Genomic DNA, 5,283 nt, shown 5'->3' with positions numbered 1-5,283 from the left:
GTTTAGAAGGATAGAGAAGTCTATATCCAGAGTACCGTTCTAACTCTAGAGTAAGACTTTCTTTCTCTGTTGGCTCACAGTTTTGGTGGAAGGTCCTTGTCTTCTTTTAACATCTGTGGGCCCAGTATTCTTTGGAGACCTTTGTGTGTTTTTGAATTAATCTACCCTTTGGTCTAGGAAGCTCCCAGTTCAGGAACCCTGGGTCTGAAACACAACCTCTGCTCGTGTCTCTTCTTTCCTGCCAATTTTCCTGGATTTATACTAAGTCTCTTTCATCTCTGCTAGCTTGCTTAATCCCTTTTGTATCTCAAAAGAGATTGATTCAACTTACTACCCAGTCATGTAGAGTACATTCTTCTTCCTTAACCTCTAATCCTGCCTCATTAACTTCATAAAGGTGAAGATTTACAACACATAGGATAATTCTATCAGATCAGAAAATGGAGGGTAATACATAATACTGTGATTCATCTAGCCAATTTGACACATAGAGATGTAATTTAATCTGTGGAGTCAATTCGGATTGATAATGGTCACATGCGACAGAGTAGACATGGTCCATGGAGTTTTCTTGGCTGGTCTTTCTCCTGCTGAACCACTGGTTAGGTTCTAACCACTCACCTTTTGCTTAGTAGTCCAGCCATTTACATCAGCAGGACTACTTTTTATTTTTTTTAAAGAAAAATATTCTCGAAAAACACCCCCTAGGAATTCTGATATAGGAAAGATTACAACTCTATAATATGTATTTTTTAAAGTTTCCTTTGTTATTCTGGTCATCCACCTTCCTTGGTAAATTGCTAACCAATAATCCATGCCATCAATATTATAACTTAAAGCTGAGCCCACTCATCACTCAAGGGAAGTGTGTTTGCTGCTGAAGCTAAAAAAAAAAAAAACAACTGAGCTCTTCCTAAGTATATACAGACCATTTTGAGAAGAATAGCTAAGACAAAGGCTTCAACTGTTCATACACTTCAAGAAAAATATATTCTTTTTGTCAAAAATCTCTGATGAAATCTTGCTTTCTGGAGAATGAGAATAAACTGAAGTATAATTTCCAATAAAGCTAGCTCCTCAACATACATTGTGGGGATAAAATACTGTTCTTCGACAGATGGGTTTTGATGACCTTATTAGAAAATCTGTGGGAAAGACTTTTGGTGACAGAATCTATAACTGGTTTCTGATGAAAACTGATGCTATAAATAAACCATTATGAAACTGAATTGTAAGAGACTCCTGTGCCCTGCTGGAATTCCTTCTTTTGGGTTGTTGACTGTGTTGACTAAATTTGTCACAGACATGTTATGTGAAGAATTCAGATGCATGTTACAGAGAACTACAAAAAGTATTTCTTATAACCAGTATGGAAATGTTGAGACTATCAGTTTATTTTCGTTCTCAGAAATCAACTGGTATATCACCTCATTAGGTGTATTTTTTTCTTTGTCTAAAAAATATAAGAATTAAAATATGCATTGATTTATTATGCATGTATATTAAATATATTTTAGGCAAGGTATTCTAAGTTACCAAGAAGATGAAAGTGTAGACCTTATTACCAGAAAGTAGTAGAAATCAAGCCATGTTCATCAATATTTTTAATCCAGTGAAATGGAATATGTGAAATACAGAGGTGCAAAATGAAAGAAAGAAATGGAGATAGTAAGGAAGAAAGAAAAGAACGATATAAAGAAAGGAAAGAAGAAAGAATGGATGGAAAATGTGCAAATTCCTTGGAGGAAGAGTCTGGACTATCAGTGAAAATTTCTTTGTATTTCCACTTAAAGAATCAATAAGATTATCACTAGTAAAATTGAGTGATAATGTCATATAGTTCTTCTTTTCTTTTTTTTTTTTTTGGCATTCTTTATGGTGAGGGACTTTCTGAGCAAAGTGAGAAGAGGATATAATGTGTTTATTGCTATTTTGTGCCTTGGAATCAGATCCGACTGAAATCCAGTACAGGGTTTCTGAGACTGTATGTCCCTGAGCAGAAAGTCTCATCTTTTTCCCACTGAGTGACTGGTGCATTTGAACCACTGTCACTCTAGTTAGCAGCCAAACATGTGACCCATTACCTCATAAAGGCTCACAAAACTTATTTATAGATAGACAATTTGGGTAAGATAAGGCTATAATAATTTCCTCAGAGGTCTAATGTATTCAGGGAATCTATTAATGCATGGCAACATGTTTGTTGTCATTGAGACTGTCCAGACTTTCCAGCAGAAGTAAATATGGGTTAAAAGATAATATCATAATAGTGCAGACAGAAATGAAATAAGAGGAATGGTTTGGGTTAGATGTTGGAGGTTGCTTCCCATTCTGAGGTGTAATTTAACATAAAAACAAATTATGTCTCAAAGAAATCACTTAGGGATATCAAATGAGGCTGAGGCAAGAAGTTGAGAGGAGTGACTGAATTTTAAATGATTGCTGACATTGCAGTAATATTTATACAAGGAATGTAGATGATTAAACAAATAAGTGATGACAAGATCTTGGGGAAAGAAATAATTCAAGGTATTCTAAGTGAAATGTAAGCCTACAAAGAAACAGATGAAAATAAAAAATGCTTGAAAGACAACTAGTAATGCTTGCATAGAATACAAAAGGGGATTGTGTTGTTGTTGATTTGCTTGCAATTTTTTTTGACAAAAACATTTTCAAAATTTATATTGTTCATGAAAATTGTCTCTAATAGACACAAATGGCCCATTCAAAGAAAGTTGCTTTTAGAAACACATCATTCTTATTAGATTAAGTCATGAATGCATGGAGATATTCCTGTTTGTTTCTATTCAAAGGGGATAGCACCTGAGTGAAGGTTGTTGTTGTTGTTGGGTGCCTTGGAGACAGTACCTACTCATAGTGACCCTATGTACAACAGAACATAACACTGCCCAGTCCTAGGCTAACCTCACAATTGTTGCCACACTTGAGCCCATTGAGGCAGATATATTGCCGATCCATCTAGCTCAGGGTCTTCCTCTTTTTCTCTGACCCTCCACCTTACCAAACATGATATCCCTCTCCATTGACTGGTCCCTCCTGACAATATGTCCGAACTACGAGAGACAAAGTCTGGCCATTCTGGCCTCCAAGAAGTACTCTGGCTACACTTCTTCCAACATGGCAGCCCCTGGCACTTTCAATATTCTCCTCCAACACCATAACTCAAAAGTGTCAATTCTTCTAAAGTCTTCTTTATTCACTGTCCAGCTTTCACATGCATTAGAGGTTGTTGAAAATACCATGGCTTGGGTCAGATGCACCTTAGTCCTCAAGCTGACATCTTTGCTCTTCAACACTTTAAAATGTCTTGTGCAACAGAATTGCCTAATGCAATACATCTTTGATTTCTTGACTGCTGCTTCCATGAGTGTTAAGGTTGATCTAAAAAGAATGAAGTCCTTGACAACTTCAATCTTTTCTTTATTGATAAGAATGTGGTTTATTGGTCCAGTGGTGAAAGAAAAAAATATCATCTTGGTTTTTGTAGGCAGAGCCTTTTTCTATGACACAATGACTTTCAAATCATCAAATGTCTGGAAAAAAAAATAATTCAAATAAATTTCAAAAGAGAACATGGAGAAATCAAGAGAAAGAAGACTGAGAAGAAGCTACTGCATTTGAAAGGTAGATCAATGTTGACCACTGAGACTGAATGATTCCTAAAAGCCTCTGACAGTTCTATGATTGAATGATTCTATTGTAGTTGTTGTTATTACTAACTTTCTGCTCCTGTAAAGATGTACAGGCTCGGATACCCTGCACAGGGTCACTGTGAGATAGAACCGACTCCACAGCACATAACCACTAACCACCAAGTGCCATAGAGTAGGTTCTGACTCACAGCGACCCCTGTATGTTATTATTGTTAGGTGCCATTGAGTCGGCCCTGACTCATAGCGACCTTATGCACAGCAGAACAAAGCAATGTCCAATCCTGGACAAACCTCACTACTGTTGCCATACTTTAGTCTATCCATGCTGCCACTTGGTCAATCCATCTCACTGGGGGTCTTCCTCTTTTTCTCTGACCCTCCATCTTACCAAACATGATATCTTTCTCCAGTGACTGTTCCCTACTGACAATATGTCCAAAGTATGAGAGATGAAGTTTGGCCATCTTGGAGCACTCTAAACACTTTGTCCTCTAAGAAGCACTCTGGCTGCACTTCTGCCAAAACAGATCTATTGGTTCTTTTGGTTCTTTTGGCAGCCCATGCCACTTTTAGTATTCTCCTCCAACACCATAATTCAAAGGGATCAATTCTTCTATGATCTTCCTTATTATTGAAAATACCATGGCTTGGGTCAGGCGCACTTTAATCCTCAAGCTGACATCTTTGCTCTTCAACACCTTAAAAAGTTCCTGTGCAGCAGATTTGCCTAATGCAATACGTCATCTGATCTCCTGACTGCTGCTTCCGTGAGTGTTGATAGTTGATCCAAGAAGAATGAAGTCCTTGACAACTTCAATCTTTTCTCCATTAATAGGAAATTTGTTGTTTATTGGTCCAGTGGTCAGGATTTTTGCTTTCTTGACATTCAGATGTAATCCATACCAAAGGCTGTGCTCTTTGATCTTCATCAGTAAATGTTTTAAGTCCTCTTCACTTTCAGCAAGCAAGGTTGTATCATTTGTATATCGCAGGTTGCTAATGAGTCTTACTCCAATCCTGATGCCACATTTTCTTCATAGAACCCAGCTTCTCAGAATATTTGCTCAGCATACAGTTTGAATAAGTATGGTGAAAGAATACAACCTTTTCACACACCTTTCTAAATTTTAAAACATTCTGTGTTCCCATGTTCTGTTCAAACAATTGCTTCTTGGTCCAGGTACAGACTCCTCATGAGTACAATTAAGTGTTCTGGAATATTCATACTTCGCAATGTTGTCTATAGCTTGTCATGATCCACATAATCGAAAGCCTTTGCGTAATCAATAAAGCATAGGTAAACATCTTTCTGATATTCTCTGCTTTCAGCCAAGATCCATTGGACTTCAGCAATGATATATATCTCTTGTTCCATGGTCTCTTCTGAATCCAGCTTGACCCTCTGGAAGTTCTCTGTCAATGTATGATTTTAGCCGTTTCTGTATTACCTTTAGCAAAACTTTACTTGATTGAGATATCAAAGAGATTGTCTGATGATTTTCAAATTCCATTGGGTCACCTCTCTTTGGAATGGGCACAAATATAGATCTTTTCCAGTCTGCCAGATAGTTGTCTTCCAAATTTCTTGTCAGAGATGAGTGAGTGCCTC

Source organism: Chrysochloris asiatica, unplaced genomic scaffold, assembly GCF_000296735.1.
Source record: "Chrysochloris asiatica unplaced genomic scaffold, ChrAsi1.0 scaffold00170, whole genome shotgun sequence".
Classification (NCBI taxonomy): Eukaryota; Metazoa; Chordata; class Mammalia; order Afrosoricida; family Chrysochloridae; genus Chrysochloris; species Chrysochloris asiatica.
Note: the sequence above shows the minus strand (reverse complement) of the source record.